Genomic DNA, 15239 nt, shown 5'->3' with positions numbered 1-15239 from the left:
CTTTCAGACTCTAGGCAGTCATTGTACAAGTGTTAATAAAGTAAAATCAATTACTGAATAATACCTAGCAAGCCAGAGAACATGCTACTAGACATGAAAATGAAACTACTTTTTAAGACAGAATAAGAAAAAAATTAAACCTAAAAATCTCTCTCTACAATTTTTTTTTGGGGGGTGGTTTTTTTTAAGGCTGCACCCTCTGCATATGGAAGTTACCAGGCTAGGGCTCAAATTAGAACTACAGTAACCGGCCTATACGACAGCTATAGCACATCCTTAACCCACTAATCAAGGCCAAGGATCAAATCTACATCCTCATGGATAATGATCAGGTTCTTAACCAGCTGAGCCACAAAAGGAACTCCATCTCTCTGCAATTTGATCCACTACTTCCTCCCTGCCCTCTAGTGTACACTGTGCATCTCCTTTACACATTAACCAGATCTACTTAGAAAATACAGGAACGCCTACCTGCCACAAAGAAAGAAAAGAATAACAACATCAACAGTCCTCAGAGCTCTGCTTGAACAAAATTTTCCTTTTTTTTTTTTTTCCCTTCTTTTTCCCTTTTAGGGCTACACCTGTGGCACATGGAGATTCCCAGCTAGGGGTCAAATTGGAGGTGTAGCTGGCCGGCCTACTCTATAGCCACAGCAACACAGGATCCAAGCTGCATCTGAGACCTACACCACAGCTCACGGCAACACCAGATCCTTAACCCAGTGCATGAGGCTAGGGCTTGAACCTGTGTCCTCATGGATGCTAGTCAAACACAGTAACCACTGAGTCACAACAAGGACTCCCTTCTTTTTCTTTCTTAGACTGACTACTGGTTAATTTTACATTGACAAACTCTAGAAGAGAACATAAAATGCCAAAGATAAACAAAAAGAATTAGAAAATATTAATGTCATAACAAAGTACTATCAGACTTCAAAGCAGAATCTGCCTAAAAGGAACGAACAAAACTGCGAAACTATATAGGTTAAGCATGGAGGGTTAGGATAAGCATGGAGAATCCAGAATCAACTGGATTGATAGGAGGGGATTTTTCGGCTGAGTGTGTGTGCCTTTGAGGCTAGAAATATGTTAGAAAGTTACATCAAAATTCAATTAATGATGGAAATTCTAAGCAGTATAGTGGGAATTGGCAGCAGGGGTAGGTGAGAGGTAGGGTGGGGAGGGAAGTATTTGACAAAAAAACAGGAATAGCACAAATTCAAGCTCTAAAACCTTAAAGATGTAGAGGCAGAGGACATGAAAAAACTTTACTTATTAAAATTAAATATATACAACTAATAAAAACGCTGATTCAACAGAATATTCAAAAATTCACCAAAACAATTTCACAGCACATTCACAACAAAAACTAGTTACAATCTAAAAAGGGCACCAAGAGAAAGATTAACTAGATCACAATACATTTATAAGATGGAGTAGAATAAGGCTTGAAAAATCCTACATATCAAAAATGTTTTGTTTTTATTATTTTTGACAGCTCCTGCAGCATAATAACGTTCCAGGGGTCACACCCACACTGTGACAGCAATCCAAGCTGCAGCAGTGACAATGCTGGATCCTTCACCACCAGGGAACTTAACCAAAGCCACCATCAAGGAAACTTAAAATAACAACAAAAAAGTAGTAACTTGTAGGTACAGTATTTTAACTTATTTAACTTTAAGTTTAAAAACACAAACACACACACACAAAAGGTGAACAAATACCTAAGCTAATAATATAGCTGCTTTCTTCATGGTGGCATCACATGAGATAAAATGTTTGTATATGAGCATTTTGTCTTCTATGAGCTCCGAACCTTTTCACCCACAACATGCATAATTTTCCTACATATTCATACACACAAAATTTCTATTTATTTATTTTTTGGCCAGCACCCATGGCACGCAGAAGTTCCTGGGCCAAAGGCTGAACCTGTGCCACAGCAGTGATGACACAACCAGATCCTTAATCTGGTGAAGCGCCAGAGAACTCCTGAAGCTGCTAGTATTAAGAGACCCGGAAAGCCCCTAGCTTAGAGTTTATTTCCAGTGTAGCCTACCTTTCTTTCTGTGCGCCTGTGCAGACATTTATGGGTGGGGAGGGATGGTGGGTATACGGCTTTGGTTGCTGCTGTGGTGCAAGTTTGATCTCTGGCCAAGCAACTTCCAAAATGCCACTGGCACTAACAAAAAATTTTTTTAAACATAGGAAAACCTAATTTCTCAGACAAGTACAGATTCTGTTTACATAGAACATGGGTCTAATACCATATAATTTCTTAAAGTCTAGTCAAAAATAACCACTTATTTAGAACTTCACTGTAATAGTTGCTTAAGAAAAAAAGAGAAAGATGATTAATAATCTTACAAGCTTCAATGATCAATTAAATTAGAAGAAATGAAATGGACATACAAAATGGAGATGGGAAACTTCCCTATTCCCTTTTTTCTTGTAATGTTGTTCCTCATTATGCTTTACATGCTAGGATTTTCAATTGCCAGCTTAAGTATTACCTAAAGTAAAATAATTTCTTTAACTTGGTTTTCCAATATTTAATGATCACATGATTAATCAATTAAAAAAAAAAAAAAAAGGATGGCCTGCAGTTGTAGCTCCAATTTGACCCACAGGCCTGGTAATTTCCATATGCCACAGGGGAGGCTATAAAAGGGGGAGGGGGAGAGCACAATCTGTGAGGGACCATCAAGTAATGGTCTAAAACAGTACTTCTAGGTTTTGGAAATCAAATAAAATATTTTGTCACTTACCAGGCAAAAGTATTATTCTATGTTATCTGTGATATATGCAAATATAGGAGAGGATCCCTTACCTTCCCAAGGTCATTATCCAGTACTAGTGGGAGAATTAACAAATATGAAATAACTCAATAGTGAGACAACAAATAAGGCATTAAGAATCTAGAAACATTAATAATCCAGATTTGTTAGATATGACAGTTATGACAGCAACTTCACAAAGAAGATAGTGGACGTACTGTACTATGTTGGACAAGCTACATCACCTCTTTGAGACAGATTTTTCATCTGAAAAATAAGGCATTTAAAATCTAAGATCCTTTCCTTTTTTTTTTTCTGGAGATAAGAGAAATAGGTATTTTATTTTAATTTAATACCTTGGAATAGTGTCTAAATTCTCCTCTTTTTTTTGCTTTTAGGGCTGCACCCTCGGCATATGGAAGTTCCCAGGCTAGGAGTCAAATCAGAGCTATAGCTGCCCGCCTGCATCACAGGCACAGCAACGTGGGATCTGAGCCATGACTGCAACCTACACTACAGCTCACAACAATACAGGATCCTTAACCACTGAGCAAGGCCAGGGATAGAACCCACATCCTCATGGATATATAAGATCCTTTTCTATACCATTACCCATTTTTAAATGATTAACAGGTGAAGTCACACTATTCTAAGAAATGAAAACTACTAACAAGACCACAAAAATAGAAAGGAGAAACCATATAGAGAAGGGTGAACTGATCTGATGATTACTCAACAAATGGTTACTACCTAAACACAAGATACTCTCTAGTGCTAGGAATAGGGCTCAGGATCTTAACCTGACCCACTGGATGCCACTAATCTAAAGAATCTGAAGGAAGATATTAATCAAATGTGAACAAAGAATTTAAACAAAGTCAAAGAAACATATCCTATGAAGACAAGAGACAGAGCACCGATCCAGAAAAGAAGACAGCAAAGAGGAATTATGCCAGAACACATCACCTAATCAAAAATTTAAAATTTATCAAGGCCAAGTATTTCTACGGCCAATATATGAAAAGAATCTTGCCCTGCTATACTCGATACTGATATTGCATGAGAGAAGACTGAAGTTCTTTTTTTTATATACAGACTGAAGTTCTATTTTATAAATAGACATAAAATCTAAAGTATCAGAGAAATTCCACTGATTTACTACCAAAACTTATACTTTAAACATGGCACTTTTTCTGAGAGAGAATAAAAGAAAGAGAGAAAACCAGAGTTAGGAAAACTAGCCAGTCCTCCCTCCATTCCCTTCATATAACATAAGGCCCCAGGGAAAAAGCAATCTTTTACTATTTCTTTTTTTTTTTTTTTTTGTCTTTTTTGCTATTTCTTTGGGCCGCTCCCGCGGCATATGGAGGTTCCCAGGCTAGGGGTCCAATCGGAGCTGTAGCCACTGGCCTACGCTAGGGCCACAGCAACGCGGGATCCGAGCCGCTTCTGCAACCTACACCACAGCTCACGGCAACGCCGGATCCTTAACCCACTGAGCAAGGGCAGGGACCGAACCCGCAACCTCATGGTTCCTAGTCGGATTCGTTAACCACTGCACCACGACGGGAACTCCTCTTTTACTATTTCACACACTGATAGAAGAGATGAGCACCTAGGATTGTACCAAGTACACAAGAGATACCCAACAAATGAAAGTAAATGGAAACAGACCTAAAGATTAAAAAGAGCAGAAGAGCTGAAACTGTAAGCGTAAGGGGAATCATGATTCTAGGTATAACCCAGTTCTTCACTTACAAGACTGGATCCTTTTCACTATTTGTCCATGAGTTTGGGTGATATTTTTGACAGCATCATCAATGATATTAGACACTCAAAAGAGGATATGGCTGCCTAATGGCAAAATAACAAAATTCTCAAAGGGTTTCATGTCTCTCCTTTTCCTAAACTGAATTGCACATGAGGATTACCCACTAATTTTTCTTTTCCTCCCTTAAAATCTATGTCACACCCTAGAACTATTCATTAGAATCACCTAGAATCTATTGTAAGAATGAGACCTATCTAATTAAATTTTTCAGTAAGCTCCACAATAATTGTGAGCTGAAGTAGAAAAACTGTATTATACACTAACTTCTGTGAAAAGAATAAGAAAAAAAGGATTTGCTGTCAAATACATGTACAATGCATATGCACATCTGATTAAATATAAGACTAGGACACACATATTTAAAGAATAAACTAGATTTGATTTCCCATCAAACTATAATATTTTTCACATCTCAGCCCTTAAATGTATGACAATCATTTTAAAATCATACAAAAACAAAAATAGGGAAGTTTCTTGATAAATTCAAACCATAATAGGAGTTTCCTGTGGCCCAGCAGGTTAAGGATCTGGAATTGTCACTTAGTGGCTTGGGTTGCTGCTGTCATGTGGGTTCAATCGCTGGCCTGGGAACTTCCACACACTATAAGCAGGGCCAAAAAATTCAAACCCTAATATACAGAAGCTGTGAATTTTCATGTAGTCCCTTTCTTTCCTTATAACACTAAGGATATAAATAGACATTAACTATTGAAGTAGTCCCTTTTTCTATATTATTTACCAACCAGATCTATTAAGAGGCTTGTGGCATACTACAAATCCTCAACAAATTCTACACTACCTAAGACCTTTCTCTCTTGCTCCTTGATTGAGAACTGGTCTAGGAAAAAGAAATTGGCGTAAGGAAAAACAAGATGAAAAGTCTATTATTGGGAGTTCCCTGGTGGCTCAACAGGTTTAAGGACCCAGCATGGTCACTGCTGTGGTGTGAATTGCTTGCCCAGAAACTCTGCATGCCAAGGGTGTGGTCCAAAAAAAAAAAGTCTGTTACTTCTATTTCAGTAATTTCATAAACACTGAAAACTCTCTCTCTCTCTCTCTCGTCATACAACACAAATGCACAGGCTACCAATTCTGAAAAGTGTCTGTGAAAAACCAATTTTAAGCACTACACTACTACATGAAACTTCAAACTTATGTAACAGAATTTCATAACAAACCAAAGTCTTTTATGAATGAAAGGAAGAAAAATGCCTCAATTTTGCTTATTTTACTAACAGTATGTTTCTTAAAAAAAACGTTTTAAAGAATAAACCCACCAATTAAAATAGCCTATATGTTGAGAGGTAAATGAAACAGAATTTTATTCAATAATATCTCTGTGGTTACTTCTCAGTAGCAAAATACTTTGATAACATTTAAAACAATATTACAAACAAAAACTTTTAACCAAACCCAAGTTTATTCTGATATATAAAGTCAAGTTTCAATGTTTAAAGATGAAAATTTAAATCAGTGACTTATTACAGTATATTATGCCAATAATTGGTACGGTGGTTGGATTCACCTCTAATTGATCCTATCAGAACTCGACTTTCATATCTGTCTATGGAAATAACAGTATCTATACCGGATGATGCATGGAGTTCCCACTGTGATTCAGCGAGATAAAAACCTAATATATCCATGAGGATATTCGATTCCTGGCCTCACTCAGTGGATCTAGTACTGCTACAGACTGAGGCAAACTGAGACACAGCTCAGATCTGGCACTGCTATGGTGTAGGTCAACAGCTGCAGCTCCAATTCGACCCCTAGACAGAGAACTTCCATAAACCCAAGTGTGCCCATTTAAAAAAAAAAGAAAGAAAAAAAGACGATGCATCAAGATGCTCAACATAGTGCTGGCGCAATTAAAACTCCAAAGACAACTTTGCTATTAATTTAAAAACTACAAAAATCATGTTTTAGATTTCCCTAGCGGCACAGCAGTTTAAGGATCTGATGGTGTCAATGCAGTGGCCTGGATTGCTCTTGTGATATGAGTTCAATTCCTGGCCTAGGAACTTCCACATCTGTGGGCACAGTTCCAAAAAAAAAAAAAAAAACATTTTTATTTATTCATCTAAAAGATTTACAACTGCATACTTAGAAATAATAAGCAAGAGATTATTATCCACAGTGCTCTTAAAGATCACTATGTCAGGGCTTCGTATTAGACAAATTAACAAAAAGGTGTAGTTGGGGATGGAGGTATGACAAACAACTTCCAGCATTATTTTTTTTTTTCTTTTTACAGCCCCACCTGCAGCATGTGGAAGATTCTAGGCCAGGGATGGAATCAGAGCTGCAACTGAGTCCTACACCACAGACATGGCAACAGCAGCTCAGCCTGCAGCAACACCACAAAGCAAGGCCAGGGATGGAATCCACATTCTCTAGGAGACAATGTTGGGTCCTTAAGCCACTGAGCCAAAATGGGAACTCCAAACTATGAGTATTATTTTTAATGCTTCCCCAAGTGATTATAATGTGCTGTCAAGATTGAAGAAAAACTCTGCATTAACCAAATGCAAACTCCATGTTCAAATTAAGATTAACAGCAATGAATACTTTGCTATTAAAATAACAAAATGGAAGCTAAAAATTTATTCCTTGAGCACTGAAATTTATTCCTAAACTTTATTCAAGGTTCAGCAAACTTAAGGTAAGACTAAAAATCATGACACATTAATGAAAGTGTTACTCTTGGGATGGTTGCCAACAATGTAATGGTACTTTTACCACCAAACTATACCGTTAAAAATAGTTGTGACTAAATTCTGTTGTATTTTTACCACAGTTTAAAAAGAAACTTTTAATTGTCACTGTCATTTAGAATATAAATTAACTTAGTCGTTGCTGGCATGAGAATACACATAAAGATCAATAGCTCAGAATTGACAGTCCAGACATTAAGTTCTTATTTATAAGAACTTTTAATATGTCAAATGATTTTCAGCAAGGGTGCCAAGACTATTCAAAGGTGAAAGAAAATTCTTTTGAACAATTTGTACTGAAATAATAAACATCCACATGCAAAAAATGAATCTGGATGCCTAATTTACACAACACACAAAAGTTAAACCAAAATGGATTAGAGACCAAGACATGCATACTCTAAAGATAAAAATTTTAAGAGGTAAATATGAGTGAATCTTCATGACTTTCAGTTAGGCAAAGATTTCTTGACTAGACATAAAAAGCGATGAAAGGAAAAAAATTAACCAGATCTCATCAAATTTAAAACTTCTGCACTTCAAAAGATGCTATAAAGAAAGTGAAAACAGAAAACACAGATTAGGAGAAATATTGCAGGTCAAATCACAGAAAAGATACAACCTACAGAGATAATTTTTTAAAAACTAATTTTAAACCTAGGCAGTCTAAATATACATTACTCCAAGAAAGATATGCAAGCAGACAATATGCACATAGGCATATGCTCAACATCATTAATTATTAAGGAAATGCAAATTAAAACCACAAAGGGACCACTATACCACTACTAGAATGGGTATAACCAAGAAATCAAAATGTAGTCAAAATCAACTGGAAAATCTTAAAATTTAAAATTTACACTACTTTGGAGTTCCTGTCATGGCTCAGGAATCCGACTGGGAACCATGAGGTTGCAGGTTCAATCCCTGGCATTCCTCACTGGGTTAGGGATCTGGTGTTGCTGTGAGCTGTGGAGCAGGTTGCAGACGCAGCTCGGATCCCGCATTGCTGTGGCTCTGGCATAGGCCAGCGGCTATAGCTCTGATTCGACCCCTAGCCTGGGAACCTCCATATGCTGTGGGAGCAGCCCAAGAAACGGCAAAAAGACAAAAAACTAAATAAATAAAATAAAATATACACTACTTTAAAAATGTAGATTTTAAATTTAAATGTAATTGTCTCAGTTTAAGTTAAATGTAAATATAAAGTATAATCCAATAATTTTGCTTCTAGGTACCTACTAACACAAAACAAATTGTTCACATATCAAGCCTTGAAAAGTATTGTTCTTAACAGCTCTGTTTGGAGTCTATATAACATAGATCCATTTTACAATACAAATAAACCTCAAAAACATTATCTAAGTGAAAGATGCCAGAAACAAAGACTACATATTTTATGATTCCATATATCTGAAATATCCATGACATCTAAATCTTTAGGGAGCGATAAGAATTGCCTGGGAGTTCCCTTTATGGCTCAATGGTTAACCAACCTAACCAGGATCCATGAAGATGAGGGTTCACTCCCTGGCCTTGCTCAGTGGCTTAAGGATCTGGGCATTGTTGTGAGGGGGGAGGGGAGGGAGGGAAGGGGAAAAAGAGGGAGGAAAGGGAGGTCACAGATGAGGCTTGGATCTGTGTTGCTGTGGCTGTGGAACAGGCCCGCAGCTGTAGGGGGAGGGAAGGGAAGGGAGTGGGGGAATAGAGGGAGGACCAGAAAGGGAGGGAGAGAAGAATGGGAGGGAGGGAAGAAAGGGAGGGAGGGAAGGAAGGGAGGGAGGGAAGAAAGGGAGGGAGGGAAGGAAGGGAGGGAGGGAGAGATGGAAAGGAGAAGGGAAGGAAGGGGGGAGAGGAGGGAGAGGGAGGGAAGGAAGGGGGGAGAGGAGGGGGAGGAAGGGTGGAAAAAAGGGGAGAGAAGGGGGAAGGAAAGGGAAAGGAAGGGGAGAGGGGAGGTAAGAGAGGAAGGGGAAGAAGGGGTAGGGAAGGAAGGGGAGGAGGGTGAGGGAAGGAAGGAGGAAAGGGAGGGAAAGGGGAGGGGAGGGAGAGAAGGAAAGAAAAGAAGGAAGGGGGAGGAGGGGAGAGAAGGAAGGAAAGAAAGGGGAGGAGGTGAAGGAAGGATGGAAAGGAATGGGGAGGGGAGAGAAAGGAGAGAGACATTATTTTTCAAAGGACAGTTCCCTCATTAAAATGCTGAAACAAATGTGAAAATATCAAAAAACTTAAAGTGTACATTAGTCCAGCTAAACAATAACTGAATGCTAAAATTTCAGGTCAAACATCTGATTTCAAACACGGTTAAGATTCCTTATAACTACTTCATCAAAGAAAAAAAATCCATGAAAGGTGTTTCTTCTTACCCGGATATTGAAAATGCATTTCAAGACTCCAAAAGGAAAAAAAAAGACCCATTTCTACTCAGTTAATTTGGTGTATGGTAAACACTCTTAAGAATTACTTCAGAACTTAGATTCTCACATGTAATGTTTTGTGGTTAAGTGGTCACTACGGATATTCCCTCCAAGTTTAAAAGAAATATTAGCCATAACTAGGGGTAGCCAATAAAGGAAGTTTAACACTTAAAATATCTAGATCACAGGTTCAACTTGTATGTATAGGAAAAGGGTAATAATAAGTTACAATTTAAAAATCTTATCTTTATATCTACAAAAAGTAATACATTCCCAAGTGTCATCTGAAACAATAACTGAAATAGTCCCCAAACAGGGAGACAATGACATTTAAAACAAAGTAAAGCCAGCATGCTCTAATTTTCTAATTAGTTTAGGAAGGAAAAGGTATCTTACACTCTATTTTAAATTAATGTAGGCACTCCAGCTTCCTGTTAATTAATCTTTATTCAGGATACAAGTTCTAGTGATAAGACCAAAGAAAACATCTTTACCAAAGAAAATATCTTTAGTATGCAAAGTACCCCAAATTCTTTTACAAAAAGTAGGGCATAAAATATCATGAAGTTTTAGAGGATGAATGTGTTTCCTAGAAAATGCTACCAAATATTTCCCTTTAAAAATGCAACACGTATATTTAAGGCAGATTTACAATTAGGTCAATTAAGTTTAAAAAAAAAAACAACCTGCCATATTATTTCCCGTGTAGGAGAAACTTCATAGTAGCATAATCAAGTAACACTTTAACAGAATTCCATAAAATGCCTTAAATATCTGCTCAATAAATTTAAAATAACTATGATAACGCAAAAAAATGTAAATATGTTCCACTGAAATGTAAAGCCTCACATCATGAGGTTTCACCACTAAGAAACTCAATAAAGCTAACACTTCTGTAGAAACAGAGAAAAACATAAAGATTAAACTCTAGTATACGACTGATTTCTTAATTAAAACATGTTTCACTGCCCCTCAGCCCTCAATAGTTTGCAATGGTATAAAAACCTTGTTCATGCCTCTGATTATCGCGGAAGATGCGCAAACGTCAAAATATGAAGGCCAGGCGTAGCTGGGGCCTAGCTCTACTCCAAATCACTCCACATCAGTGACGGCGTTTGGTGTCAAACACTACCTGAGGAGCAGTCTAGAGTTAAATAAGGACTCCGACCTAAGGCCCGTAACCTGGGGCGGTTAGCGTCCAGGTACAGACAGTAGCTAGCATGCGAAAGAAGGACACGCGAGCCGTTCAGCCATTTTCCTTTACAGTGTAAAACACAAGCATGCTCTTACAGCGTCGGCTCCTCACTGGCTAGCACAGTGAATTACTGCCCAGCCGGTTCGGGGAAGCCTCTGACCAAGCTGGAGAAGTGAAGAAACAGTAAACAAGGCTCTCCTCTTTTAGACTCACATGTTGACCCCGGAAAAGTGCCGGTCCGTGGCTATTCACTGTATAGCACGGGTACCTTTTCTCAAAAAGCAGAATACGTGAAAGCGGACGCAGAGGCAAAGTTCAGTCCTTACTGGGGCCAAAAAAAACCCCGCACGGCCGGGTTCTGGGTTGCAACGGTGAGGAAAAAAGCATTTCTCCCTCTTCCTCCTCCTCCACACATGGTTGCCCTCTTACCTCTTTCTCTGACGGGCTTCAATCTTTACAAGCCTAAGTTTGCCTCCTCCTGTGTTAGAATCGCCCACAGCCGTTTCTTCACCTCCTTGGGCCTAGTGTTTTCGCATCGAGTAGCTCCCAAGGCCTACACTAAAATAGGTGGTGAGGGGCCGCCTCCAGTAATGGCGAGGCAGCAGCGAGTTGTAAAGCTCCGCAACGCCCTTACAATCTGGGAAAGGCTGTAAGAAAGAGGCTTGGTACAGAAACTAGGGCTCAGGCAGTCGCCTGGCCCGGTCCTCTTCAATATGGCGGACCCGGCAAGTATTTTAAAAAAAAATAAATAAATAAATAAATAAAATAACCGCCGGGCCGGCAGCAACCGCAGAGCCGCAGACTCCCACCAGGCTCAGCGCCACCCCGTGTCTCGTGGACCCACCTACCCCACCCCCAGCAAGCCCCGCCCCTCGGCTCCTCCTCCTGCTCCTACTCAGACCCCTGTCAGTCAGCTGTGCCTTCTTTTTCTCTTTTCCTCCCTCACCTCACAACCCGCCGGAACTCGGAAAAGGTCCATCCCAGAGCCGGAAGGCAATCGTGTCGACCGGGCACATTGATCCTGAACAACTGGTAACAGTGCTAGGACCACACGGTAAAGACACTTTACAAAACCACTGCTTGTCCGGTTTGCCCTTCCACCGGGTGTTGCTGTACTCTCGGTTCTGTAGTTCCTTAGAAGAAAACCGTAAAGAGTGGAGAAGAAGTATTCAGACTGTGATTCAGCCTGCGTGATGTTTAGGCTGTGCAAGAAGGGCAGTAATGCTCAGACATTTTCACTTGCATTGCTAGGTTTTGTTGCATGGTGAGACTTTCCCCACTAACACACCTTAATAAGTACATCATTGGCCCTCACATTTTTCTAGAATGGGTACTGGAAACAGACGATGAATGCAGAAGAAAAAATGCTGAAACTAAGCACTTCCGTGTCTGGCAAATCTCTGAGACACAACTTTCAGAACTACGTCTTAATATTTTCTTGCTTTGCAAGAACTTCAGTCCTGTCCTAACAACCTGGATACAAATGGGACGAACAGAGGATTGGATAGGCACCACCAGTTTGAAAGTGTAAGAGGAAAGCTTGTTGGTTATCTTACATGGCATATATTAAAGTTTAGGCAAGAGATAGATGGCCTTCAGCGTAGACATTAAAACCAACCATCTGTCTATACTTCAGTATAGAAATAACAACAGGAACAAGATGAATAACTTGAATTTGTCTTCTGTGGACACTTTAAACAGTGGTAATGGCAGGATCAGAGAGCGGCTAAGCCCTGCTCTGGCAAAAGACCAGGATAGGTCACATGGTTCATATCCTGGGGTCAGGGAGTCCCTAACTTCATATAAGCAGAGAGACCCCTCTGGGTCAGAAAGGGAGGAGATGCCAGCTCAAAATATCTCCAATTAACCTTCACATAAGTCCTTGCTCTGGAAGCCATCTTGGCCAAAATTTGTGCGCACAGATGGGGTAGGCCCCTGGGTCTGGTTGGGTATAAAAGATAAAATGAGGAGTTCCCCTCGTGGCGCAGTGGTTAACGAATCCGACTAGGAACCATGAGGTTGCGGGTTCGGTCCCTGCCCTTGCTCAGTGGGTTAACGATCCGGCGTTGCCGTGAGCTGTGGTGTAGGTTGCAGACGCGGCTCGGATCCCGCGTTGCTGTGGCTCTGGCATAGGCTGGTGGCTACAGCTCTGATTGGACCCCTAGCCTGGGAACCTCCATATGCCGCGGGAACGGCCCAAAGAAATAGCAAAAAGCCAATAAATAAATAAATAAATAAATAATTGTGATAAAAATTGAAATTGTAAAAAAAAAAAAGATAAAAGGAGACAACTGGCCAAAGAAAAACAAAGACCCTGAAAGACTGTCCCATATGAGAGGTTTAAATCACCTCTCTGGTGCTCTTCATTCAGGGGGAGGCCCCTAGCCTGACTTGTCCTTTGGGTGTATTGTTACTCTTTGTTTCCGACTTCCATAAATAGGTTACTTCCCTGAGTGCTCTGGCAGATGTCTCTAATAATAACCTTTCTACCTGCTTTGGCAGTCTTTGTCTCTGTGAAACATTCTTGCTTTCAACAGAGAGGAAGAATCAGGGCAATTCTGCTTTCAGCCTCTAGCTGATCTAGTGGGCAGGATTCCTGGTTTTCACTCAGGCTTCCCAGGTTCCATTCCTGAGCAGAAAATTAAGACCTTACTTCAAGCCATCCCTCACAGCTGTCCTTCACAGATCAAGGTGACCACATGGATTTGGTCCTTATTAGCATTGTATATTTTGTTAATTGATTTTGTTTTGTTTTGTTTCGTTTTTTCTTTTTAGGGCTGCACCCCCACCCTATGAGGTTCCCAGGCCAGGGGTTGAATTTGAGCTGCAGATGTGGGGCTATGCAACACCAGATCTGAACCATGTCTGTGACCTACACTACAGTTCATGGCAACAGCAAATCCTTTACCCACTGTTCGAGACTGGGGATCAAACCCATGTCCTCACTGATACTAGTCAGGTGCATTACCACTGAGGTAACATATAACACACAACAGAACATATAAACATATAAATATCCTTAATTGATGTTTATATGTTAAAACAATCTTGTATTCCTGGCATGAATCCTATTTAGTCTTATGGTAAAATATTTTGTAATTTATTACTGAATTCACTTAGCAGTATTGGTTCATCTTTTCAGTCCACCTGTAAGCATTTATCCATCAATTGTGGGTTTCCAAATAATGGGCATGTTGTTAAAACTTATTACTCTAAAAAATCTTCCAGACAGGTATTGCCATCCCTGATTTTCTTCAAAGGAAATATACAGAAAGAGCAAGTTAAGGGGTCTCCCACAATGGTGCAGTGGGATCAGTGGAATCTCTGTAGCAGCAGGACGAAGGTTCAATTCCAGGCCTAGCACAGTTTAGTTAAAGGATCCTATGTTGCTGCAACCACAATGCAGGTAGCAATTGCAGCTTGGATCTGATCCCTAGCCCAGGAACTCCACATGCTTCAGGGCAATGAAAAAGGGGAAAAAGAGGAGAAAAGAGTGAGTTAATTGCCTAAGCACACTGGATAGGTGTGGTAAGTGAAAAATATGCAATTCTTCTAATCTCTACAAAAATGAACTTTGTACATTACCTCTGCCCTGCATATAAAGTTCTCTGGACTTATTTTTGCCTCCTACTTCACACCTTCTCTTCTCCCTTGATGAATCTTAATAGATGATATTAGATGTGAGGCTTTTATTTTTTAGTAAATATTTTTACCAAAGTATACATACATAAAAAGCACAAACTTTGGCTGTTTTCTTGTTTAATTAATTTTTTCTGTCACACTCATGGCATGTAGAAGTTCCCATGCCAGGGGTTGCATCTGAGCCAGAGCTGAGACCTACATCACAACTGTGGCAGCCTCTGATCACTAACCCACTGCACCAGGCTAGGGATTGAACCAGAGCCTCCACTGGATCATTAAGCCACTGCACCATAGCGGGAAGTCCTGTTCTATTTTATTTATTATTGTAAACTGTGAGGAGTGAAATTTTACATTCCCTGCAAGCTAGGAATTCAGCTCATGGATCCTGGCTGAAGAGTTGAGACTTCTAGGGCAGAGGTGCAGCACTTTACATCAGAGCAGGGAGCAAAAGCTTCATGTTTGCATTAGTTTTTCTTGTTTTCCAACTCTCATAGATATTAACGTAGAACAACCTAGGTGATTGTTGTCACCTAGAAAGTTTCTATTTCACCTTTGAAAACTTCAAATTTGAGAAACCCAAATCATATAAAAGACTATGTACCTCAATAAAATAAAAATTAATTATTTTTTTTACTTTTTTAAAAAGGCTATTATCTTTTTTAT

The 15239-nt window shown here is 39.6% G+C and overlaps 1 protein-coding gene across 3 annotated transcripts in view; it reads right to left on the bottom strand.

Moving 5' to 3' along the window:
- LOC100625207 (probable ubiquitin carboxyl-terminal hydrolase FAF-X) overlaps nucleotides 1-11767 on the bottom strand; it is a 177429-nt gene extending 165662 nt beyond the window's left edge. For 2 of the 3 annotated variants that reach the window (XM_021080952.1, XM_003484170.4), the window contains exon 1: nucleotides 11364-11767. The gene's annotated coding sequence lies outside the window, so the exon portion shown is untranslated. The other variant, XM_021080953.1, reaches the window with a different exon arrangement.

This window comes from Sus scrofa, chromosome Y (assembly GCF_000003025.6).
Source record: "Sus scrofa isolate TJ Tabasco breed Duroc chromosome Y, Sscrofa11.1, whole genome shotgun sequence".
Lineage (NCBI taxonomy): Eukaryota > Metazoa > Chordata > Mammalia > Artiodactyla > Suidae > Sus > Sus scrofa.
Note: the sequence above shows the minus strand (reverse complement) of the source record. Positions and strands in the feature narration are given on the sequence as shown.